General features: G+C 42.4%; 1 protein-coding gene across 4 annotated transcripts in view; it reads right to left on the reverse strand.

Moving 5' to 3' along the window:
- Window positions 1-26,360, reverse strand: part of PGAP4 (post-GPI attachment to proteins GalNAc transferase 4) — a 40,465-nt gene extending 14,105 nt beyond the window's left edge. For 2 of the 4 annotated variants that reach the window (XR_016037896.1, XM_088838211.1), the window contains exons 1-2: window positions 26,090-26,360; window positions 6,208-6,259 (exon numbers count right to left, since the gene is read on the reverse strand). The gene's annotated coding sequence lies outside the window, so the exon portion shown is untranslated. Of the gene's footprint in view, window positions 1-6,207; window positions 6,260-25,697 lie in introns of all 4 variants that reach the window. The other 2 variants (XM_088838212.1, XM_088838213.1) reach the window with 2 other exon arrangements.
- Between the last annotated feature and the right edge of the window lie 972 nt (window positions 26,361-27,332).

The raw sequence follows: 27,332 nt of genomic DNA on the forward strand, positions 1-27,332 counted from the left end.
GTGGAGGTAATAATAATACCCATCTCATAGGGTTACTGTGAAGATTAAGTGTGTTACAGAGCAAAATAATACCGAGTAAAAATGCCATTAAAATATATCCATATGGGGATTTCCCTGGTGGTCCAGAGGTTAAGACTCTGCTTCCACTGCAGGGGCAACAGGTTCGATCTGTGCTTGGGGAACTAAGATCCTACATGCTGTGCAGCGCAGCCTGTATATATGTATATATATACACATGTGTGTGCTTAGTCACTTCAGTTGCGTCTGACTTTTTATGACCCTGTGGACTGTAGCTTGTCAGGTTCCTCTGTTCATGGGATTCTCCAAACAAGAATACTGGAGTCAGTTGCTGTGCCCTCCTCCAGGGGATCTTCCCAACCCACGGATGGAACCTGCAACTCCTGCATTGCAGATAGCTTCATCACTGCTGAGCCACTGGGAAAGCCTATATGTATATAGTCTATATATATAGATACATACATACACACACACATACACACACTGTACATACAAACTTAGTAATAGGAGTAAGAAAGTCTAAAATCTGAGGGAAAATAGACTTGCACCCAAAAACAGAAAAGAACAAAGCCAGTATAATACCAGTAAGGTCAGTGTAAAATTAAATGGTGTCTATATAATAAAGGCAAATCTCTTACCTGAGAAGTATAATAAAGTTTTCACATATTGGGAAGAAAGTGGCCTAGCTTGTGAGTTATCTTAAAGAAGAACTGCCCAGGTACCATATAAGGTTGCTGTGGTGCAGTCTCTAGTGCTCTCATACATTTTCCCCTCCTTGGGCACACAGAAAGATCACATTTCCTAGCCCACCATCTTCAGGTGGAGTCATGTAACTTAGGCTTGCCAGTAAAATGTGAGCAAAGTGACAGGTATGACTTCCAGAGCAAGGTAACTGGGAGCAGTTGTGCCTTCTTGACTTTCTCTTTCTCCACCTGCTAGCTGAACATTCTTGGTGGATCTAGAGGAGGGAGTTGTCACTAGCTGGCGTGAGCCTGGGTCCTTGAATGACTGCATAGAACTGAGGTCGCTCCTACTGCTCACCTCCCAGCACCCATCCAACCTAGAGTGGGATGTGTTGTCAGTCATACACAAACTGTTGTATCTAGCCACTAATGATTTTTTGACTTATTACAGTGGTTAGCCTACCCTGCCCATTTTGTGTGTGTGTGTACACATGCACGCACACGCGCGCACACACACACACACACACACTCAGTCATGACCGACTCTGCGAGCCTATGGACTGTAGCCCACCAGGCTCCTCTGTTCATGGAATTCTCCAGGCAAGGATATTGGAATGGGTTGCCATTTCCTCCTCCAGGGGATCTTCCCAACGCAGGGATCGAACCTACATCTCCTGCATTGGCAGGCAGATTCTTTACCTCTGAACCACCAGGGAAGCCCACCCTGCCCATTAGAGTTGTGTAAAATACCAAACCTCTCTCTGTGGTATGATGACATAGTAATTCAAGGAAGTACAGAGACAAGTCTCACTCCAGCAACAGAAGCAGGCTGTATTGTGGGACCTCAGAGGTGAGACAGACTATCCCAGTACTAGTAAGAGACCTGGATAGGGATCTCCAGATCCCTATTAAAGAGGGAAATAAGCAAGGAGCGGTTTGAGTAGTATGCAGTCCTTGCTGGGATGTGGACTTCCAAAGTACTGCAGATTGGTTGCATCTCCCTGTGATCTGTTCAGTCACATGGTTGCACATTCCCATGGCCTCAGCCAGTTCCACATCACTACCAGCGGAAGCCAAGGACTGAAGCCTTAGTTGGTCTTGGGAATGCAGTCATTCAGGTGGTTTCCTGTTCATAGTGTTCTACTTTGCTAAGGGAGCTGTAACCACTTAAAGAAGGATCAAAATGCAGTCAACGAGATAAGATATGCAGCTCAGAAAATGCCAGGCACATATTAAGTGCTAAGATGACTGTGCAATTATGATGACAATGCAGAACTCAGGGTTTGGTGTAAAACTGCCATCCAACCTCTTTCAACACCCTCTTCCAGTGAGTTTTTGGTGAAACAAGAAACTGACACTCTTTAGTCCAAGTAAGTCCCGGGGTAGAATATTCAAGGAGTACATGTGCACACACACACAGACAATTATCATTTAAGAATATAAATCTGATATGTGATGCTCCTGCTTAAAACCATTCTTATATTTCTACTGCTCTTTTAATAAGATCTAAACATCTTATTGTGATTCAAAAGGCCCTTTATGATCTGGGCCCTGCCCTCCCTTGATATCTTGTTCTACTGCCCTCTTTGTATGTTCTAGACTAATAAACGCTAGATAGTATTTTAGACTTTGTGGATCACACACGGTTGCATATTCCCCTTATATTATTTCTTTTTTAACTCTGAAAAAAATGTAAAAACTATTTTTAGCACTCCAGTCACATCGAAACAGGCTGTAGACCAAATCTGGCCTGCAACTCATAGTTTACCAACCCTATGCTCTGGACTACGACTGTCCAACGGAAATATACTGTAAGCCATGTATGTAGTTTTTCTAGCAGCCACAATAAAAAAGTAAAAATAAACAGATGCAATTCATTTTAATAATGTATTTTAACACATCAAAATTATGATTTCAACATGAAACCAATATAAAAAATTACAAATGAGGCATTCTATATTCTTTTTTCCATACTAAGCCTTTGAAATTTTATATTCACAGCATATCTCAATTCAACATGAGCCACATTTAAGTGCTTAATAGCCACATATAGCCAGTGAGCAAGGCAGCTCTAGATATGCTGATCTTCTTTCAGAATATCAACTGTGCTAAGCTCTTGCCCATCTCCTGGCCTTTGCTCACTCAACTCCCTTACCCGAGAACATTCTAATCCCCACACCTTTTCCTGCCTCTTCATATAAATAGCTTTTCCTCATTCTGTAACACAGTCTCCTAGAGGACACATTCCTGGTCTTCATAAACATAGGACCCACTATATAGGTACTCATGTGTTTTGCATTAGTAAAATGAGAGTTGTAAATTGGCACAACCTCTGTAGAATTAATTTAGAACTAGCTAACAAGACACACTGGGGCCTCCTAGGTGGCACTAGTGGTAAAGAACCTGCCTGCCAATTCAGGAGACATAAGGGACGTGGGTTAGATCCCTGGGTTGGGAAGATCCCCTGGAGGAGGGTATGGCAACCCACTCCAGTATTCTTGCCTGGAGAATCCCATGGGCAGAGGAGCCTGGCAGACTATGGTCTATAGGGTTACAAACAGTCAGACATGACTGAAGCAACTTTGCATGCATGCATGCAACACAACACCCTAAAGCTCAGCAATTCAATTTCTAGCATTCTTCCCTAGACATATATTCTCATGTGTGAGGAATGACTTGTAGCACCATTTAGAAGAGCAGAATATTGCCAAGCGCCCATCAATTGAGTGAGTCAAATAAACTATGGTACCTCCAAAAATTGGGATACAGCTACCCATTAAAAGAAGCAAACTCAGGGAGAGACAAAGATGACAACGTTTAATGCTCCTGATCTTTCCTCTTCCCATGGACATATTGAATGTACAGCTGCAAAAGGAGAAATTCCTTCTCATAGAAATCCAGAACCTAGCTGAGTGACTCCTACACATCAGACAAATAAGAAAATACCCACATCAAAACAAGCTCTTACCATAAATTCCAACCTGGCACAGTACCAGTCAATTGGGACTAAAATACCGACAACTAACTGGTCCCTGAGTGAAAGATTTGGACCACATACACATAGCTCCAAGTTTCAAGGCTCCCACCTGATAGACAGCCCCCAAACACCAAGCTCTGAAGACCAATGGGGCACACATCCAGTAGACCAACAGGAACAGCAAAGAAAGAAGTAGTTCTTAATGGGTCTATGAGTAATCTCCATTGCTGAACCCTCAGGGCTCAGTGCTAAGAGAAAAGGCCAAAAAAATGCTCATCTCCCACTCTTTCCTGGGTAAGGGTTTGACTGAACACTTTACAAGCTACTCCCTGAATGTGTGGCATGTTGCAAACAGCCAGGACATCAGAAAAGAGATTGTTACAAATTTAAGTTCCCTTCATGGATCACAGCCTTGTCAGGGCGAAGGGGCTTGCATAACTCAATGAAGCTATGAGCCATGCCATGTAGGGCCACCCAAGACAGACAGGTCATAGTGAAGAGTTCTGACAAAACACGGTCCAAGGAAGGAGGAAATAACAGTCCACTTCAGTATTCTTGGGGCTTCTCTGATGGCTCAGATGGTAAAGAATATGCCTGCAATGCTGGAGACCTGGGTTTGATCCCTGAATCAGGAAGATCCCCTGGAGAGGAAATGACAGCCCACTCCAATATTCTTGCCCGGAGAATTCCATGGACAGAGGAGGAGCCTAGTGGGCTACAGTCCATGGGGTTGCAAAGAGTTTGACACAACTGAGTGACTTTCACTTTCCAGTATTCTTACTTGGAGAACCCCATGGACTGTATGAAAAGGTAAACAGATATGACACTGGAGGATAATCCCCCCAGGTGGGAAGGTGTCCCATATGCTACTGGGGAAGAGCAGAGGGCAGTTACTAAAAGCTTCAGTAAGAATGAAGTGACTGGGCCAAAGTGGAAACGACACTCAGTTGTGGGTGTCTCTGGTGGAGAAAGTAAAGTCTGATGCTGTAAAGAATAATATTGCATAGGAATCTGGAATGTTAGGTCCATGAATCAAGGTCAAACAGGAGATGGCAAGAATGAACATTGATATCTTAGGAATCGGAACAAAATTGGATGGGAATGGGCAAAATTAATTCAGATGACCATTGTATCTACTAATGTGGGCAAGAATCTTTAGAAGAAATGGAGTAGCCTTTATAGCCATCAAGAGAGTCCAAAATCCTGTATTTGGGTGCAATCTCAAAAACAACAGAATGATCTTGGTTTGTTTCCAAGGCAAACCATTCAGTATCACAGTAATCCAAGTCTATGCCGCAACCACTCATGCCAAAGAAGCTGAAGTTGACCAGTTCTATGAAGACCTGTAAGATCTAGCTGCAGCTGCTGCTAAGTTGCTTCAGTTGTGTCTGACTCTGTGCGACCCCATAGATGGCAGCCCATCAGGCTCCTCTGTCCCTGGGATTCTCCAGGCAAGAATACTAGAGTGGGTTGCGATTTCCTTCTCCAATGCATACATGCATGCTAAGTCGCTTCAGTCGTGTCCAACTCGATGCGACCCTATGGACAGCAGCCCACCAGGCTCCTCTGTCCTCAGGATTCTGTAGGCAAGAATACTGGAGTGGGTTGCCATTTCCTTCTCCATGTAAGACCTAGACATAATACCAAAAAAAGATGTCCTTTGAATCATAGAGGATTAGAATGCAAAAGTAGGAAGAGAAACCTGGAATAACAGCCAAGTTTGACTTTGGAGTACAAAATGAAGCAGGGCAAAGCTAACAGTTTTGTCAAGAGAACATGTTGGTCATAGTAAACACACTTTTCCAACAACACAAGAGACAACTCTACACATGAACATCACCAGATGGTCAATACCAAAAGAAATCAGATTAATTATACTCTTTGCAGCCAAATATGGAAACAAGACCTGGAGCTGACTGTGGCTCAAATCATGAGTTCCTTATTGCAAAGTTCACACTTAAATGGAATATAGTAGGGAAAACCACTAAGCCATTCAGGTATGACCTAAATAAAATCTCTTATGATTATGCAGTAGACATTTCAAATAGATTGAAGGGATTAGATCTGACAGACGGAGTGCCTGAAGAACTATGGACAGAGGCTCAAAACATTGCACAGGAGGCAGTGACCAAAACCATCCCAAAGAAAAAGAAATGCAAGAAGGCAAAGTGGTTGTCTGAGAAAGCTTTATAAATAGCTGAGGAAAGAGGAGAACAGGAAGGCAAGGGAGAAAGGGAATGATATAGCCAACTGAATGCAGAGTTCCAGAGAATAGTAAGGAGAGAGAAGATGGGCTTCTGAAAGGAACAATGCAAAGAAACAGAGGAAAACAATAGAATGGGAAAGACTAGAGATCTCTTCAAGAAAACTGGAGATATCAAGGGAACATTTCATCTAAGGATGGGCATGATAAAGGACAGAAATGGTAAGGATCTAACAGAAGCAGAAGAGATTAAGAAGAGGTGGCAAGAATATACAGAACTATACAAGAAAGGTCTTTATGACCTGGATAATGGTGTGGTCACTCACCTAGAGCTGGACATCCTGAAATGTGAAGTCAAGTGAGCCTTTGGAAGCAATACTACAAAAAAAAAAAAAAAACAGTGTCAGTGATGGAATTCCAGCAAAGCTATTTCAAATCCTAAAATATGATGCTGTTAAAGTGTTGCACTCAATATTTCAGCAAATTTGGAAAACTCAGAAGTGGCCACAGCACTGGAAAAGGTCAGTTTTTGTTCCAATCCCAAAGAAGGTCAATGAAAAAGATGTTGAAACTACCATACAACTGTACTCATTTCACATGCTATCAAGGTTATACTCAAAATCCTTCAAGCTAGGATTCAGCAGTAAATGAACCAAGAACTTCTAGATGTACAAGCTGGTTTGCGAAGAGACAGAGGAACCAGAGATCAAACTGTCAATATTCACTGGATCATGGAGAAGGCAAAAGAGTTCCAGAAAAATGCCTACTTCTGCTACATTGACTACAGTAAAGCCTTTGACTGTGTAGATCACAAACAAACAGTAGAAAATTATTAAAGAGATGGGAGTGCCAGACCACCTTACTTATCTCCTGACAAACCTGTATGTGGGTCAAGAAGCAACAGTTAGAACCGGACATGGAACTACTGACTGGTTCGAAATTGGGAAAGGAGTACATTAAGGCTGTATATTGTCACTCTGCTTATTTAACTTCTATGTAGAATACAATCATGCAAAATGCCAGGCTGGATGAATCACAAACTGGAATCAAGATTGCCAGGAGAAATATCAACAACCTCAGATATGCAGATGATACCATTCTAATGCCAGAAAGTGAAGAGGAACTAAAGAGCCTCTTGATGACAATGAAAGATGAGAATGAAGAAGTTGGCTTGAAACTCAACATTCAAAAAAATAAGATCATGGCATCCAGTCCCATCACTTCATAGTAAATAGATGGGGAAAAAGTGGAAGCAGTGACAGATTTTACTTGGACTCCAAAATCACTGGGGAGTCATGAAATTCAGTTCAGTTCAGTTCAGTCGCTCAGTCGTGTCCGATTCTCTGCGACCCCATGAATCAAAGCACGCCAGGCCTCCCTGCCCATCACCAACTCCTGGAGTTCACTCAAACTCATGTCCACAGAGTCGATGATGCCATCCAGCCATCTCATTCTCTGTCGTCCCCTTCTCCTCCCGCCCCCAACCTTTCCCAGCATCAGAGTCTTTTCCAGTGAGTCAACTCATCGCATGAGGTGGCCAAAGTATTGCAGTTTCAGCTTTAGCATCAGTCCTTCCAATGAACACCCAGGATTGATCTCCTTTAGAATGGACTGGTTGGTTCTCCTTGCAATACAAGGGACTCTCAAGAGTATTCTCCAACACCACAGTTCAAAAGCATCGATTCTTCTGCGATCAGCTTTCTTCACAGTCCAACTCTCACATCCATACACGACCACAGGAAAAACCATAGCCTTGACTAGACGGACCTTTGTTGGCAAAGTAATGTCTCTGCTTTTTAATATACTATCAAGGTTGGTTATAACTTTCCTTCCAAGGAGTAAGCGTCTTTTAATTTCATGGCTGCAATCAGCATCTGCAGTGATTTTGGAGCCCCAAAAAATAAAGTCTGACACTGTCTCCACTGTTTCCCCATCTATTTCCCATGAAGTGATGGGACCAGATGCCATGATCTTTGTTTTCTGAATGTTGAGCTTCAAGCCAACCTTTTCACTCTCCTCTTTCACTTACATCAAGAGGCTTTTGAGTTCCTCTTCACTTTCTGCCATAAGGGTAGTATCATCTGCATATCTGAGGTTATTGATATTTCTCCCGGCAATCTTGATTCCAGCTTGTGCTTCTTCCAGCCCAGCGTTCCTCATGATGTACTCTGCATATAAGTTAAATAAGCAAGGTGACAATATACAGCCTTGACGTACTCCTTTTCCTATTTGGAACCAGTCTGTTGTTCCATGTACAGTTCTGACTGTTGCTTCCTGCATACAGGTTTCTCAAGAGGCAGGTCAGGTGGTCTGGGATTCCCATCTCTTTCAGAATTTTCCACAGTTTATTGTGATCCACACAGTCAAAGGCTTTGGCATAGTCAATGAAGCAGAAATAGATGTTTTTCTGGAACCGATGCTTATTCCTTGGAAGGGAAGCTATGAGTAACCTAGATAGTGGATTAAAAAGCAGAGATTTCACTTTGCTGACAAAGGTCCATATAGTCAAAGGTATGGTTTTTCCAGTAGTCATGTACAGATGTGAGGAGCACCAAAGAATCGATGCTTTCAAATTGTGGTGCTGGAGAAGACTCTTGACAGTCCCTTAGACTGCAAGTAGATTAAATGAGTCAATCCTAAAGGAAATCAACCCTGAATATACATTGGAAGAAGCTGAGGCTCCAATACTTTGGACACATGATGCAAAGAGCTGACTAACTGGAAAAGACCCTGATTCTGGGAAAGACTGAAGGCAAAAGGAGAAGGGGACAGCAGAGGATGAGATGGTTAGATGGCATCACTAACTCAACCAATAGACGTAAATTTGAGCAAACTCTTGGATATATTCCATCAGGCAGCAAAAAATCGGACACAACTTGGTGACCAAACCACAATAACAACAAATTTTTAAGCACTCTAGGCAACTTCTACCAGTTTGCCAGTCTTTCTAGTGTTCTCTGAATTCTCAATAATGGGGTTCTGAGAGACTAAAGGTTTTTCCCAATTCTCCCTTTTAAATGATTTGGAGAAACATTTCTCCAGTTGGGGGTGAATCTCTTCCAATTCTAATGGACACTGGGGCCATACTCTTAGTGTTCAATATAAAGTGCATATATATATATATATATATAATATATATATTTTAAAGGGCTAATATATTAGTCTACTAATATAAAGCATAAAATAAAATTTTATAGGGCTAATATATTAGTCTACTAATATAAAGCATATTATAAAATTTTATAATATAATATAAAGCCTACCTTGGAGTACTGAAACAGTTCAAATAGTAGAATCTCTAACAAGCAACAAGAACTTCTCATCTCTGAACCTATTCCCTTTGGTTTAGGCCCTTTGAGAGATACACATTCTGTTCTTCGTTCTTCTGCCCTTATCCATTTATTAGATTGAAACTTCTTAGAGAAATATCATGCCAGAATTTCTTTATCCCAAAAAGGGAAAATAATTCTAGAATTTGACAGTAGTCATCAAAGTAACCAATCATGTAAATTAAATGACCTTTGGCATCTTTTAATTGTCTCAGCTCTGACAGTCCTAAAACTTATTCTGAAAACAGGGATCATTCGTCCTGCTGAATCAGCTACCATCCTTCTATGGACAAAATCTCCAGCTGACACTGGCAAAATTTACAGCACACCTCCCATCACAATTCAGATAGGTCCCTCAAAAACCTCTTCCCACTCCAGTGTTCTTGCCTGGAGAATCCCAGGGACGGGGGAGCCTGGTGGGCTGCTGTCTATGGGGTCGCACAGAGTCGGACACGACTGAAGCGACTTAGCAGCAGCAGCAGCAGCATTAATCAATATCTTTTAAGTAAAGCAGCCCATAATAAAAGATTATGAGCCTCAAGTTCTCATTATCCCTTGTACTAGTTCTTCTAATGTTTCTATTTGACCTGTTAGAAGCAGTTAGGCCTAGGATGGAGGTTCATCCAGGACCTCTAAGTAATAAGCAGCACTGTTATCCCTCTGGTTCAGACCAAAGAATAAACCATCCTACCAGAGTCACTAAAATTTCTAATCCTTATTATTGTACAGGCATTAAATCATAGGTCTACTTACAAAATAGTAACATTCATGAATCAGTATTGGTGGGGAAACATTAACTAGGCTACAAAAAGTACCTCCACCTCACTGTCCCACTTGTTGAAGTACAACCCAGGGAAGTCTGTTCATAATGTTCCTGGACACTTTAAACTGCTTAATGGATGATTGAAGGTCTGTCTGATGATTTCATACAACTTTCTGTATTTCATGGATATAAATATGTTTCAGATATGGTCTGTATATTTTTGAACTGAACGGAAGCCTTCCCTTGATGACAGGCTGCTGCTTCTTCTGTGACTAACATCCTTTTGGAAAAGATTATTCCTCCCTAGGGAACTCCTCCTGAACGTCAGTGATTGAGGAACCTATTTTACTGCTCAGGTACTTTGACAAGTCTGCAATGTTTGGCCAGTTTCACACTTTCACCGTGCATACTGGAAAAGACTCTGATGCTGGGAAAAGTTGGGGGCGGGAGGAGAAGGGGACGACCAAGAATGAGATGGCTGGATGGCATCACCGACTCTGTGGACATGAGTTTGAGTGAACTCCGGGAGTTAGTGATGGACAGGGAGGCTTGGCGTGCTGTGATTCATGGGGTTGCGGGGAGTTGGACACGACTGAGTGACTGAACTGAACTGAACCACACTCAATCCTCTGGTTTACTCGAACTAATATCTTTATGGTTCAATTAGAAAATCTGTTGAGGCCCTCCAACAAATGGCCAAAAGCACTGTTGTCAGTCTTTCTAAGTCTCAGATCCACTTCTCTAAGAACTCAAAAGCACTACACTGAGACAGTCACAGGGCACCCAATGACCTTGGCTCTTGCTTCTTTCAACCCACAACTGATAAAAGGAGAGACACTCCAAAATTGCAGAGGCCTAATTGCTTCTATTAAAAATATCAATGTGTGGTAGAGCAATGTTTTCACCACACACTCTTGGGAGATGAAAACCTTAAGCGTCACATCTTACAGTCTGGAGGTTTCATCTAGTGAAAAAATCACCTCCAGAAATACTCCTCAGCCTCACTGGAAATGTCCCTATCAGGTACTTGTGCTGCCAAACTCCAAGGAATAGACTCTTGGATACATGTGAGACACCTAAAGAGAGCATAAAACCCTAACCAGATATGTATATCATCTATTTACCTGAAAGTAAACATTTCTCAGAATTGAAGCAGATGACATCTGATGAGACACATTTCTTAAGATATCTGGGTCAGTCCTATTGGATGTTTATCACCAAATCATTGACAATGACACAACACTTCAAATGATCTCTACTGTCAATGATCCTTTTTTTAAAAATTTATTTATTTTTTTTTATTGGAGGCTAATTATTTTACAATATTATATTGGTTGGTTTTGCCATACATTGACATGAATCCGCCCCGGGTGTACATGAGTTCCCCCTCCTGAACTCCCCTCCCAACTCCCTCCTCCCTTTATCCTCCCTCTGGGTCATCCCCGCACACCAGCCCTGAGCATCCTGTAACATGCATCGATCCTGAACTGGTGATTCGTTTCACATATGAAAACATACATGTTTCAATGCCATTCTCCCTCACCCTCTCCCACAGAGTCCCAAAGACTGTTCTATACATCTGTGTCTCTTTTGCTGTCTCGTATACAGGGTTATCATTTGCATCTTTCTAAATTCCATATATATGCGTTAGTATACTGTATTGGTGTTTTTCTTTCTGGCTTACTTCACTCTGTATAATATGCTCCAGTTTCATCCACCTCATTAGAACTGATTCAAATGCATTCTTTATAATGGCTGAGTGTGTATAGGTAACAAAGCTTTCTTATCCATTCATCTGCAGATGGACATCTAGGTTGCTTCCATGGCTATTAAAAACAGTGCTGCAATGAACATTGGAGTACATGTGTCTCTTTCAATTCTGGTTTTTTCAGTGTGTATGCCCAGGAGTGCGATTGCTGGATCATATGGCAGTTCTATTTCCAGTTTTTTGAGGAATCTCCACACTGTTCTCCCTAGTGGCTGTACTAGTTTGCATTCCCACCAACAGTGTAAGAGGGATCCCTTCTCTCCACACCCTCTCCAGCATTTATTGCATGTAGACTTTTGGATAGCAGCCATTCTGACTGGTGTGAAATGGTATCTCATTGTGGTTTTGATTTGCATTTCTCTGATTATGAGGGATGTTGAGCATTTTTTCATGTGTTTGTTAGCCATCTTTATGTCTTCTTTGGAGAAATGTCTGTTTAGTTCTTTGGCCCATTTTTTGATTGGGTCATTTATTTTTCTGGAATTGAGCTGCAGGAGCTGCTTGTATATTTTGGAGATTAATCCTTTATCAGTTGTTTCATTTGCTATTATTTTCTCCCATTCTGAAGGCTGTCTTTTCACCTTGCTTATAGTTTCCTTTGCTGTGCAGAAGCTTTTAATTTTAATTAGGTCCCATTTGTTTATTTTTGCTTTTATTTCCAATATTCTGGGAGGTGGGTCTTGGAGGATCCTGCTGTGATTTATGTCAGAGAGTGTTTTGCCTATGTTCTCCTCTAGGAGTTTTATAGAATCTGGTCTTACATTTAGCTCTCTAATCCATTTTGAGTTTATTTTGGTGTATGGTGTTAGGAAGTGTTCTAGTTTCATTCTTTTACAAGTGGCTGACCAGTTTTCCCAGCACCACTTGTTAAAGAGACTGTCTTTTCTCCATTTTATATTCTTGCCTCCTTTGTCAAAGATAAGGTGTCCATAGGTGCGTGGATTTATCTCTGGGCTTTCTATTTTGTTCCATTGATCTATATTTCTGTCTTTATGCCAGTACCATACTGTCTTGATGACTGTGGCTTTGTAGTAGAGCCTGAAGTCCGGCAGGTTAATTCCCCCAGTTCCATTCTTCTTCCTCAAGATTGCTTTGGCTATTCGAGGTTTTTTGTATTTCCATACAAATTGTGAGATTATTTGTTCTAGTTCTGTGAAAAATATCGTTGGTAGCTTAATAGGGATTGCATTGAATGTATAAATTACTTTGGGTAGTATACTCATTTTTACAATATTTATTCTTCCAATCCACGAACACGGTATATTTCTCCATTTATGAGTGTCCTCTTTGATTACTTTCACTAGTGTTTTATAGTTTTCTATGTACAAGTCTTTTGTTTCCTTAGGTAGATATATTCCTAAGTATTTAATTCTTTTTGTTGCAACAGTGAATGGAATAGTTTCCTTAATTTCTCTTTCTGTTTTCTCAATATTAGTGTATAGCAATGCAAGGGATTTCTGTGTGTTGATTTTATATCCTGCAACTTTACTGTAATCATTGATTAGCTCTAGTAGTTTTCTGGTAGAGTCTTTAGGGTTTTCTGTGTAGAGGATCATGTCATCAGCGAACAGTCAAAGTTTTACTTCTTCTTTTCCAATTTGGATTCCTTTTATGTCTTTTTCTGCTCTGATTGCTGTAGCCAAAACTTCCAGAACTATGTTGAATAGTAGTGGTGAGAGTGGGCACCCTTGTCTTGTTCCTGATTTTAGAGGAAATGCTTTCAGTTTTTCACCATTGAGGATAATGTTTGCTGTGGGTTTGTCATATATAGCTTTTATTATGTTGAAGTATGTCCCTTCTATTCCCACTTTCTGGAGGGTTTTTATCATAAATGGATGTTGAATTTTGTCGAAGGCTTTCTCTGCATCTATTGAGATAATCATATGATTTTTATTTTTCAGTTTGTTAATGTGGTGTATTACATTTATTGATTTGCGGATATTGAAGAATCCTTGCATTCCTGGGATAAAGCCCACTTGGTCATGATGTATGATCTTCTTAATGTGTTGTTGGATTCTGATTGCTAGAATTTTGTTAAGGATTTTTGCATCTATGTTCATCAGTGATATTGGCCTGTAGTTTTCTTTTTTTGTGGGATCTTTACCAGGTTTTGGGATTAGGGTGATGGTGGCCTCATAGAATGAGTTTGGAAGTTTCCCTTCCTCAGCAATTTTCTGGAAGAGTTTGAATAGAATAGGTGTTAGCTCTTCTCTAAACTTTTGGTAGAATTCAGCTGTGAAGCCGTCTGGACCTGGGCTTTTGTTTGCTGGAAGATTTCTGATTACTTCCTCTATTTCCGTGCTTGTGATGGGTCTGTTCAGATTTTCTATTTCTTCCTGGTTCAGTTTTGAAAAGGTGTACTTGTCTAGGAATTTGTCCATTTCTTCCAGGTTATTCATTTTATTGCCATATAATTGCTGATAGTATTCTCTAATAATTCTTTGTATTTCTGTGTTGTCAGTTGTGATCTCTCCATTTTCATTTCTAATTTTATTGATTTGGTTCTTCTCCCTTTCTTTCTTGATGAGTCTGGATAGTGGTTTGTCAATTTTATTTACCTTCTCAAAGAACCAGCTTTTGGCTTTGTTGATTTTTGCTATGGTCTCTTTTGTTTCTTTTGCATTTATCTCTGCCCTAATTTTTACGATTTCTTTCCTTCTACTGACCCTGGGGTTCTTAATTTCTTCCTTTTCTAGTTGCTTTAGATGTAGAGTTAGGTTATTTAGTTGACTTTTTTCTTGTGTCTTGAGGTGTGCCTGTATTGCTATGAACTTGCCCCTTAGCACTGCTTTTACAGTGTCCCAGAGGTTTTGGGTTGTTGTGTTTTCATTTTCATTCATTTCTATGCATATTTTGATTTCTTTTGATTTCTTCTATGATTTGTTCATTATTCACAGCGTGTTGTTCAGCCTCCATATGTTGGCATTTTTAATAGTTTTTCTCCCGTAATTGAGATCTAATCTTACTGCATTGTGGTCAGAAAAGATGCTTGGAATGATTTCAATTTTTTTGAATTTACCAAGGCTAGATTTATGGCCCAGGATGTGATCTATCCTGGAAAAGGTTCTGTGTGCGCTTGAGAAAAAGGTGAAATTCATTGTTTTGGGGTGAAATGTCCTGTAGATATCTATTAGGTCTAACTGGTCTATTGTATCATTTAAAGTTTGTGTTTCCTTGTTAATTTTCTGTTTAGTTGATCTATCCATAGGTATGAGTGGGGTATTAAAATCTCCCACTATTATTGCATTGTTGTTAATTTCCCCTTTCATACTTGTAATTGTCTTACATATTGCGGTGCTCCTATATTGGGTGCATACATATTTATAATTGTTATATCTTCTTCTTGGATTGATGCTTTGATCATTATGTAGTTTCCTTCTTTGTCTCTTTTCACAGCCTTTGTTTTAAAGTCTATTTTATCTGATATGAGTATTGCTATTCCTGCTTTCTTTTGGTCTCTATTTGCATGGAATATCTTTTTCCAGCCCTTCACTTTCAGTCTGTATGTGTCCCTCGTTTTGAGGTGGGTCTCTTGTAGACAACATATATGGGGGTCTTGTTTTGTATCCATTCAGCCAGCCTTTGTCTTTTGGTTGGGGCATTCAACCCATTTACTTTTAACGTAATTATTGGTAAGTATGATCCCATAGCCATTTTCTTTATTGCTTTGGGTTCAAGTTTATACATACTTTCTGTGTTTCCTATCTAGAGAAGGTCCTTTAGCATTTGTTGGAGAGCTGGTTTGGTGATGTTGAATTCTCTCAGCTTTTGCTTGTCTGTAAAGCTTTTGATTTCTCCTTCATATTTGAATGAGATCCTTGCTGGGTACAGTAATCTGGGCTGTAGGTTAATTTCTTTCATCACTTTAAGTATGTCTTGCCATTCCCTCCTGGCCTGAAGAATTTCCATTGAAAGATCAGCTGTTATCCTTATGGGAATCCCTTTGTGTGTTATTTGCTGCTTTTCCCTTGCTGCTTTTAATATTTGTTCTTTGTTAATTTGATTAATATGTGTCTTGGATTATTTTGCCTTGGGTTTATCCTGTTGGGGACTCTCTGGGTTTCTTGGACTTGGGTGATTATTTCTTTCCCCATTTTAGGGAAGTTTTCAACTATTATCTCCTCAAGTATTCTCTCATGGTCTTTCTTTTTGTCTTCTTCTTCTGGGACTGCTATGATTCGAATGTTGGAGCGTTTAACATTGTCCCAGAGGTCTCTAATATTGTCCTCATTTCTTTTAATTCGTTTTTCTTTTTTCCTCTGTTTATTTCTACAATTCTATCTTCTAGCTCATTTATCCTGTCTTCTGCCTCTGTTAGTCTACTGTTTGTTCCCTCCAGAGTGTTTCTGATCTCATCTATTGCATTATTCATTGTATATTGACTCTTTTTTATTTCCTCTAAGTCCTTATTAAACCTTTCTTCCATCTTCTCAATCCTTTTCTCCAGGTTATTTATCTGTAACTCCATTTTGCTTTCAAGATTTTGAATCATTTTCACCATCAAAATTCTAAATTCTTTATCAGGTAGATTCCCTATATCTTCCTCTTTTGTTTGTGTTGGTGGGCATTTATCTTGTTCCTTTACTTGCTGGGTATTTCTCTGCCTCTTCATCTTGCTTATATTGCTTTGCTTGGGGTGGTCTTTCCCTCTTCTGGCAGTTTGTGGAGATCTCTTTATTATGTAGTTTCCTTGCTGTGTGTGGGGTTGGATGGGTGACTTGTCAAGGTTCCCTGGTTAGGGAAGCTTGTGTTGGTGTTCTGGTGGGTGGAACTGGATTTCTTCTCTCTGGAGTGTAATGAAGTGTCCAGTAATGAGTTATGAGATAATCAGTGGATTTGGAGTGACTTTGGGCAGCCTGTATATTGAAGCTCAGGGCTATTTTCCTGTGTTGCTGGAGAATCTGCGTGGTATGTCTTGCTCTGGAACTTGTTGACCCTTGGGTGGTGCTTGGTTTTAGTGTAGGTATGGAGACGTTTGATGAGCTCCTATCGATTAATGTTCCCTGGAGTCAGGAGTTCTCTGGTGTTCTCAGGATTCGGGCTTAAGCCTCTTGGCTCTGGTTTTTGGTCTTATTCTTGGAGTAGCCTCTAGACTACTCTATCTGTCATTTCCAAGGTGGTTCCCTCTGTTTTAGCTTCTGTTTGCTGGTCTCTTCAGTGTCTAATTTCCGCCCTGACACTAGATTGCGGGTGGACACTTTTTAAAGGCTCAGTTGTTCAGTCCTGTTCTGGGAAGGGAGGAACATTGCAGACAAATATCTCTGGTGTCTGTGTGGAGTGCTCGCTGTGTCTCGGCCACACTGGGTTTGCCCCCGCTCACAGCACGTGTGCTGTCCCAGTCTACACTGCACAGGCTCTAGGTTGCTCTGCCGGGAACTGTCCGATGTCAGTGCTGGGTTGTATGCACTTCCCAGGTCTGAGCGGCTCAAGTTCAGGTTCTCGGGTACTCCACAAAGGCGCAGACTTGGTTGGGCCTGCGTTTTGTGCCTTCCCCGGTCCGAGCTGCTCAGGTGACCAGGTGTTTGGTGAGCGCGGTCACTGCGACTTATCGCCTCCCCAGTCCCTGCCACTGGTTTTCTGGGTGCACAACCGGCGCACCTTCTCAGGTGGATATCGACTGGCCCGAGCCCAAGAAGTCTTGATTAGCAACAAGCCTGCCTTAAGTTTCATATCGGATGCCTTTCTGGGTCCGCGGTTGCCCCCTCTGGCTCTGGCTGGCCTCCCTTGCCTGTCTCGGTGGGGGATGGGGATGGGCCGACTGCAGCCGGCTCACTCTGCTCAGCCCTTTGTTCTGTGAGTGGGGCTGGTGGAGTCTTAGGTTAGAGCTTTCTGCCTTTTCCTGGGGAAGCTATCCCAGTCTGCTTTGCTATCCCCAGTTCTCTCAGATTGTTCTCGCGGCAATCAAGCCAAGTCCTCTCTCTAAGCAGTTCAGCCAGCTCCACCCTGCCCAGCCCCCGCTTGCTAATGGCCTATGCAGGCGTCTGCACTGCTTCTCCGCTGGAAGTTACTGTTTGGCGGGTAATCTGTCGGTTTTAAAAAAATCTTAAAAAAAAAAGAGGGTTATGTGGCCCTCTGAGGTTCCAAGGCTCACCACAGTTTCGCCAGTAAGAGTGATTCCTGGTGTTTGGAAACTTCTCTCTTTTTAAAGCCTCCCTTTAAAGCTCCGTCCTTACTTCTTTCGTCTCTCTTTTTATCTTTTATGTTTTTTCCTACCTCCTTTCGAAGACAATGGGCTGCTTTTCTGGGTGCCTGATGTCCTCAGCCACCATTCAGAAGTTGTTTTGTGGACTTTACTCCGCGTTCAAATGTTCTTTTGATGAATTTGTGGGGGAGACAGTGGTCTCACCGTCCTATTCCTCTGCCATCTTGTTCCTTCTCAATGATCCTTTTAAAAAATATATCTTTTTGGCTTTAGAAAAGGCAGAGCAACCAGAGATCAAACTGCCAACATCTGTTGGATCATCGAAAAAGCAAGAGAGTTCCAGAAAAACATCTATTTATGCTTTATTGACTACGCCAAAGCCTTTGACTGTGTGGATCACAATAAACTGGAAAATTCTGAAAGAGATGGGAATACCAGATCACCTGATCTGCCTCTTGAGAAATCTGTATGCAGGTCAGGAAGCAACAGTTAGAACTGGACATGGAACAATAGACTGGTTCCAAATAGGAAAAGGAGTACGTCAAGACTGTATATTGTCACCCTGCTTATTTAACTTATATGCAGAGTACATCATGAGAAATGCTGGGCTGGAAGAAGCAGAAGCTGGAATCAAGATCCCGGAGAAATATCAATCACCTCAGATATGCAGATGACACCACCCTTATGGCAGAAAGTGAAGAAGAACTAAAGAGTCTCTTGATGAAAGTGAAAGAGGAGAGTGGAAAAAGTTGTCTTAAACCTCAGCATTCAGAAAACAAAGATCATGGCATCTGGTCCCATCACTTCATGGCAAATAGATGGGGAAACAGTGGAAACAGTGGCGGACTTTATTTTTCTGGGCTCCAAAATCACTGCAGATGGTGATTGTGCCATGAAATTAAAAGACGCTTACTCCTTGGAAGGAAAGTTATGACCAACCTAGACAGCATATTAAAAAGCAGAGACATTACTTTGCCAACAAAGGTCCATCTAGTCAAGGCTATGGTTTTTCCAGTAGTCATGTATGGATGTGAGAGTTGGACTATAAAGAAAGCTGAGTGCTGAAGAATTGATGCTTTTGAACTGTGGTGCTGGAAAAGACTCTTGAGAGTCCCTTGGACTGCAAGGGGATCCAACCAGTCCATCCTAAAGGAGATCAGTCCTGGGTGTTCATTGGAAGGACTGATGTTGAAGCTGAAACTCCAATACTTTGGCCACCTGATGTGAAGAGTTGACTAATTGGAAAAGACTCTGATGCTGGGAGGGATTGGGGGCAGAAGGAGAAGGGGACGACAGAGAATGAGATGGCTGGATGGCATTACAGACTCGATGGACATGGGTTTGGGTGGACTCCGGTAGTTCGCGATGGACAGGGAGGCCTGGCCTGCTGCAGTCCATGGGGTCACAAAGAGTCCGACACGACTGAGAGACTGAACTGGACTGAATTGATTTATTTTTGGCTGGATCCAGTCTCAATTGTTGGCTTGAGGGATTTTTCTGTTGCAGTGGGAGGGCTCTCTCTAGTTGTGATGTGTGGGCTTAGTTGCCCCATGGCATGTGGGATCTTAGTTCCCTGACCAGGGATCACACCCACACCTCCTGCATTGGAAGGGGGTTCTTAATTGCTGGACCACCAGGGAAACCCCTAATGTCTTTGACACTGATAACACATGAACTTTAAATGAAAAGTGCCTGAGTGTTCTCCCTCCTACCCCTCCTTGTTACTCACATGTGACCTTAATAATAAGACTCCTGTGAAGAAAGCTGATCGCCGAAGAATCGATGCTTTTGAACTGTGGTGTTGGAGAAGACTCTTGAGAGTCCCTTATTCTGCAAGGAGATCCAACCAGTCCATTCTAAAGGAGATCAATCCTGGATGTTCATTGGAGGGACTGATGCTAAAGCTGAAACTCCAATACTTTGGCCACCTCATGCGACGAGTTGACTCACTGGAAAAGACTCTGATGCTGGGAAAGGTTGGGGGCGGGAGGAGAAGGGGACGACGGAGAATGAGATGGCTGGATGGCATCACCGACTCTGTGGACATGAGTTTGAGTGAACTCCGGGAGTTGGTGATGGACAGGGAGGCCTGGCGTGCTGTGATTCATGGGGTCGCGGAGAGTCGGACACGACTGAGCGACTGAACTGAACTGAACTGAACTGAATCTATTCCCTCCAACATGATACATAATACCTAGAAAAGGTCTTTCCTTACAATGAAGAACAAAATGCCTCTGAAAGTAGAAAACCTGACACTTGATCAGCAATGCTTTTGGAAACAGATCTTCATCAAAAGGGGGAGATATTTTAAAAAATTAATAAATAGAAAAGTCAATTAAATAGATTTTGAGGACCAGAAAGGGAGCTCTCAGGTCCTAGAATGACAACAGAGAGTCACCAGGAAGAAGAAAGACTTTTCTTCTTTCCTGGCAAGGACTCAGCCAACAAAAAGCCATGGGCTCTTAGTTTACTACTGCCTTCCAACATTCTTTTCCCCTCCATAAAAACACTTGCCTTCCCTTGATGTGCAGAAAGTTGCACATGACTCACCATGGTTGTAGATCCTGAATTGCAGTTCTCTGCTGATCCCAAATAAACCCATCTTTGCTGGAGAAATAAATGGCAATCTATTTGTTTCAGGTAAACACACCCAAACAGAAATAATTTCTTTTTTTCTTCAAGTTCTAGGGCCCTTTACATGAACTTTCATTCCAGAACATTCATTCGTCACTTTCTACTTTAAATTGCATCTATTTGTAGCTATCACTTATTAAGCTCCTGGGCTTCCCTGGTGGCTTAGCGATAAGGAATCCCCCTTCTAATGCAGGAGACAAGGGTTCAGTTCCTGGGTTGGGAAGATCCCCTGGTAAAGGAAATGGCAACCCACAAAAGTATTCTTGCCTGGGAAATCTCATGGACAGAGGAGCCTGGTGGGCTACAGTCCACAGGGTCACAAAGAGTCAGACATGACTTAACAACTAAACAACAATAGTTAAGCTCCTACTATGTATCCAAGTTCTGGACTAGAGTTACGTATATTTCTTCTGACCAAAGAGCAACTCTCAAACATTAATGGAACTAATCTCATTTAAATGGAAAAAAATGCTATCAAGGTGAAAGCAAGGAATTCAAACACAGGAAAAATTCCAAAGCTTATACTTTTCATATGATGCATGCTGTCTTACATGACTTGATTCATGGCCTGTGATTTACAATCTAGTTGGACTTATAAACCCGTATTAGTAGACTCAGTTTGATTTATCTTTGATATCCTTCACAGATCCAGAACAGGATTCTTTGCACAGAAAAGATTTAATGTTTGTTAAATGAGATGGCTGGATGGCATCCCTGACTGGATGGACATGAGTTTGAGTGAACTCCGGGAGTTGATGATGGACAGGGAGGCCTGGCGTGCTGTGATTCATGGGGTCGCAGAGAGTCAGACACGACTGAGCAACTGAACTGAACTGAAGCAAATAAAAGACATCTATAGGCGTTAATTCCTAAGATATAAAATTGGGAGTAGCAAAGAGTCTGGTCATATAATGTGCAGAGATCAACTTACTTGGAAATGCTTGCTGAGCATTTCTATGGGCACTGTTTTAAGCATCTCATTTATCCTCATAAGAAGCCTATGAGAAGTACCATTATTAAATCCATTTTATATATTAAAAAATTAAGGCACAATCAATTTGTACGCAAGGTTAGCAAAGCTTTAAATAGGTGGCAAAACTTGAAAAGCAAGCAGACTGTTTACAGAACTCATATTCTCAAGCATTATGCAATATTGTCTCTGCATAGATTGGAAAGCCAAGAAAACCAACTGGAAGATGATTAGAAATGGTACAGACTTTCAGAATGTGTTTGGCAGCAGAATTCATATGCAAAAATAATGTATGCTATGATCTGTGTGTGTGCTCACTCAGTCATGTCTGACTCTGTGACCTCACAGACTATAGCCCACCAGGCTTTTCTGTCCATGGAATTTTCCAGGCAAGAATACTGGACTGGGTTGCCATTTCTTGTTCCAGGGGATATTCCCGACTCAGGGATCAAACCCATGTCTCCAGCATTGCAGGCAGTCTTTACCATCTGAGCCACCAGGGAACCTCTGTCTCTTGAGTCTCCTGAATTGGCAGGGGATTCTTTTTACCACTGTGCCACCTGGGAAGCTCTATGCTATCTTACACACTACATAATCATATATATATGTGTGTGTGTGTGTGATTGCTTTCATATAATCAGACAATTACTAATCAATGGAATAAAATATCTCAGTCAAAATGGAAAAAAAAAAGAAATCCAAAATATCTAGAATAAACTTAAAAAATATGTAGAATATACACTTCAATAAAATCCCACTGAAGGACACTGTAAAAGTCTAATAAATGGATAAAAATAACATCTTCCCTGCTGAGAACCCTCACTAATAAAAGAGATGGAGGTCTCTTGCTCCAAAATCAATCTCTACATTTAAGATAACATCAATTCAATTTTCTGTGAGAGAGTGAGCCAGTACAGTAAACGGGCACTTTTATATAAATTGGTATGACCTTTCAAGAGAAAATTTGGATGGTATCTACAAAAATGTTATATGTGCATCTCCTTTGACATAGAAATTCTACTTCTAGCAATCTACTCTGCAGAAATGCCAACACATGCTACCAAACATACACAAGGAATGTTCACAGCAATTTTGCTTGAAAGTAAGAAAGAGAGGGAGAAAGAGGGGGAGAGGAATAGATGGAGGGCAGGGCATTAAGATGGAGAAGGCAATGGCACCCCACTCCAGTACTCTTGCCTGGAAAATCCCATGGGCGGAGGAGCCTGTTGGGCTTCAGTCCATGGGGTCGCTACGAGTCGAACACAACTGAGCGACTTCACTTTCACTTTTCACTTTTATGCATTGGAGAAGGAAATAGCAACCCACTCCAGTGTTCTTGCCTGGAGAATCCCAGGGATGGGGGAGCCTGGTGGGCTGCCGTCTATGGGGTCTTACAGAGTCAGACACGACTGAAGTGACTTAGCAACAGCAGGGCATCAAGATGGCTAGACGAACTACAGGGAAGGATAGATAAACTACAGGGAAAGGAAATGGCCAACAAGAGGGAACAATGTTTAGATAATTATACATGGGGATGATATGGACACATTAAAAAGAAAAGAAGGGTTTAAATATACTGACATTTAAAAGGCCTTACCTAAATCTCTGCTGTGGACTGAATGTTTGTGTCCCCCATCCCCAAATTCATAACCAAAATCTGAATACCCGATGTGATGATGTTTGGAGATGGGGTCTTTAGGAGATATGAAGGTCATGCCCGTGGAACTCTTTTGCTGGGACTAGTACCCTTATTAGAAGAGTCAGAAGAGAGCTTGCTTTCTCTCTCTCCTCTGCCAGTGAGTACAAATCAGGAAGGCAGCCATCCATAAACCAGGAAGAGGGCCACTTATCAGAACCCAACTATTCTGGCACCCTAATCTCATACTTCAGACTCCAGAACTGTGGGACATGAATGTTCTTCTGCTTAAGCCACCCAGTTTATGGTAACTCATTATATTGAACAAAGCAGTTTGAAAGTCTCTAACTGAAAAATGTAAACTATGTCAGTGCAAATTGTAGACAAGGGTACATGGTATGATCATTTTATTTTTAACGTGGAGTATAATTTAGTGAAGGAGAGATGAAGGTATGAGGGATGGAAGGTTCCTCTCTTGCTTTCTACCCTTCTGAAATCACATGCATTACTTTTATGATCATAGTTAAAAGTTTAATTCAACCAATACTGAGTCTTGTACCAGGCACTGGGATAGTGAATGTGCCACTCAGGGGACCTACTCTCAGGACCCTAGTTATCAAAGATCCAATAGGAATCCAAAGATGATTTGTTTCTTTTGGTGGAGCAGAGACAGGATGGATAATTTGACCAAAGTATGGGGCTTCCCACATAGCTCGGTGGTAAAGAATTCTCCTGACAATGCAGGAGAAGCAGGAGACTTGAATTTGATGCCTGGGTCGGGAAGATGCCCTGGAGGAGGAAATGGCAACCTACTCCAGTATTCTTGCTTGGGAAATTCTATGAACAGAGGAGCCTGGAGGGCTACAGTCCATAGAGTTGAAAAGAGCTGGACACAACTGAGCGATGGAGCATGCACGCAAACTATATCTTAATAAAACTGAATTTTTAAAAAGCCAGGTGGATGATACTGGGCAATAACAAAGATAATAAATTTGTTATAAAACTTCAGTAATGAAAATAACATGGTACTGGCACCAAAATATACCGATAGACACATGCAAAAATCTGCAGACATAAATATATAATAATTTAATACACCATAAATGTAGCAGTCTAAATCAGGCATAAAAAATAAACTTAGCTTTGTAGCAACTGGCTACCATTTACGAAAAGTAATTAGCTCTTCACTTCACATCTTAAAATAAATGACACATTAAAATTTTTCAACAAAAGCTTAAAAATACCTGAAGAAAATATAGGTGAATATTTATACAAACTCGAGTTAGGAAAGGCCTTTCTCAGCAAGACTCAAGCAGAAACCATAAAGAAAAAGAATAGAACTGAATGGCCAAAGATGAAAAGCTGACCAAACAAAAAAACATGTTGATGTACGGCAGAAACCAACACAACATTGTAATTATCTTTTAATTAAAAATAAATCTTAAAAAGTTAGACAAAAGACTGTGCAACACAGATGACAGAATTACTATTAGTACTTTAATGTGTAATATATAACAAGCACTTAAAAATCATGAACAGAAAGACACTCTGACTGAAAGAGGTAAGAGAATTAATAGCTCACTCACACAAATGCAAAAGGCCAATACAGAGAGGAAATACAATACAGAGAGGATTACCTCTGGGTTATCAGACATACAAATTGAAATAATTTTTTTTTGCCCACGTTACTAGTTTAAGTGTGTGCAGGCAGAGAAATTTTTAAGATACCTAGGAAAACAACAATCTAGGAGATGAAGTTTAAAGTTATTTTTATTTTCTTCTTTACATTTTTCTGTTTCTTGAATGTTTTGTAATAAGCTTATCCTTTTAAAAAATTCTAATTTTAGTAACGTTAAACAAACAGGGTTTTATCTTCTCACCTAAAATATCTGGTGCCGGGCACTCTAGAAATGCATTCCTAAAGGCCAATTTCCCCTTACAAGGTTTAGTTCTCTAGGGGAAATGCGCGCACGCCTACGCGCGCACACACACACCTGCAGGTTTCTGCTAATGGTCCGCATAGTGAGATCATCATTGGATCCGCCCTTGTGTCCCTTCACCTCCAGGGAGAACAAGAGACAAGCAGGGGCTGGCGGGGTTACACCCACCCTCCAATTCTCGCCCTGGATACTGCGGGCGCAGTGCGGCAGCTGGCAACGCCCGTACACGGAGACCAGGAAAAGGGCGAGGCGAGCCGGGGTGGTCCGAACTATCCCTCAAGAGAATGGCAGCGGAGAACCAGTCTCGGATTTAGTGTCTGCCCCCGACCTTGGGCAGTCCCCGCGGCGCTCCGGTCAAAGTTTCCCTACCCGAACAGTCTAAATCGCGGCGTTGCCTCCCGGGCGTCCTGTCTTTCCCGGAGCTGGGAAGGACGCCTTCCTCTGCCCCGTTGACCGTCCTCGGTCTCGGGGCTGCGAGGTCGCCGGCAGAAACCCAGCGCCGCAGCAGGGCGTTTGTCCGTGCTCTGGGCTGGCCCGAGGCGCGGGGCAGATACAGCCGCGAGCGGGCGGCCATTAGGCGATCCACCCTTAGGGTGCTGGGCCCAGCCAGGCTAGGCAGGCGGCGGAGTCTTACCTGGACTCGTACATGCCCGGCTCGCGCCTTTCCGTCGGCCTAGCGGCGCCAAGGAAACAGGCGAGGGGGTGGGAGGCGTCCTTGCTGCGACACTCGGTCATCCCTGCGCGGATGCCGGCCCAGGCCGTGCTGGGGACGCCCTTCTGGGGTCTCCACATTCCTCCCGCAGGAAGCAGCGGGCCCCACCAGCGGGGCCGCCGTGAAGCCAGCCCGCCAAAGCGCACCGCCGGGGGCACAGGCCCTCCCAGGCTCGCCAGCCCCTGCAACTGCTCTCCGCGTGCCGGCTGCAGCAACCCTAATCCATTTTCCCTCGCTCTGGAGACATCTCCCGGGTGGGCGCTCTGGTCATGATGCCAAAGGGGCAGAGCAGATCGTTCGCAGCGGGAACCTACCGGGTGAGAGCGGTCAGCTCGGTTCTCTGAGCACGCTGACGGCCACTGCAGAAGTCGCCTAGGCTGGCTCATGACCACGGAGGAGCCATCGCCGGACCTTGAGGCCTCGGAGGAGCGGGCGCCGCAGGACTTGGACGCGCGCGGAAGCCTCACCTCCCACGGCGCAGCTCTGGCGCGGTCCCCTCGCTCTGGCAGGCCATGTGACCTGCGAGCTGGGGAGCGACCGCAGCCCCCAAAAGCCAGCTTGGGGAAAAAAGGACGGCAAAAGGCGCCAACTCATGGGCAGAAAGGGAAAAGCAGGCTCCGCGCAAAGGAGCTTGAAATGCTGGAAGGATTAAGTATCTGCACGGTTCTCAGTCCCAGCTGGCCATTAAACATGTTCTCTGCGGGAGATTTGTTTTTGCCAATAATAAAGATAATAGCGGACACCGTTTCCACCCCTAATCACCACCGTACCCCCATTATGCCAAAGACGCTGTAAGGAAACTCTTTCACTTTACTCCTGTACTTTAAGAGCCTGTTACCCCAATTTGCAAATGACGAAAGAAAATTTGAGAAGGTAACTTACCAAATGCAATACTCCAAAAGCCAGAATATTTTTTTATTAACAAAAACCGAGAAAGGTTTGCTCTAATCAAATTACCTATCCATGAAAGGCTTTCCTGAACTGAGATCATTGCTGAGCTTCACCTTTAGAAAATCATTTACTCCATAGGCTACAAAAGTTTAATAAAATATCGTATACATAGCTAGGTGATAGCTAAATACAACACAGTGTCTACTGTGAAGGTGGTAAGTGTTCATAGAGTATATCATAAATGCTAATTTAAATGGTATTGAAGATGTGATCTGTCATAATGAAATGATCATAAATATAGGCACTTCTTAAAAGAGCAATGAGGTCTCAGTTCAGTTCAGTTCAGTCTCTCAGTCGTGTCCAACTCTTTGTGACCCCATGAATCGTAGCACACCAGGCCTCCCTGTCTATCACCAACTCCCGGAGTTTACTCAAACTCATGTCCATCGAGTCGGTGATGCCATCCAGCCATCTCATTCTCTGTCGTCCCCTTCTCCTCCTGCCCCCAATCTCTCCCAGCATCAGAGTCTTCTCTTCACATCAGGTGGCCAAAGTATTGGAGTTTCAGCTTTAACATCAGTTCTTCCAATGAACACCCAGAATTGATCTCCTTTAGAATGGACTGGTTGGATCTCCTTGCAGTCCAAGGGACTCTCAAGAGTCTTC

This window comes from Moschus berezovskii, chromosome 7 (genome assembly GCF_049115385.1).
Source record: "Moschus berezovskii isolate FMDL1 chromosome 7, NW_MosBer_1.0, whole genome shotgun sequence".
NCBI classification, from domain to species: Eukaryota; Metazoa; Chordata; class Mammalia; order Artiodactyla; family Moschidae; genus Moschus; species Moschus berezovskii.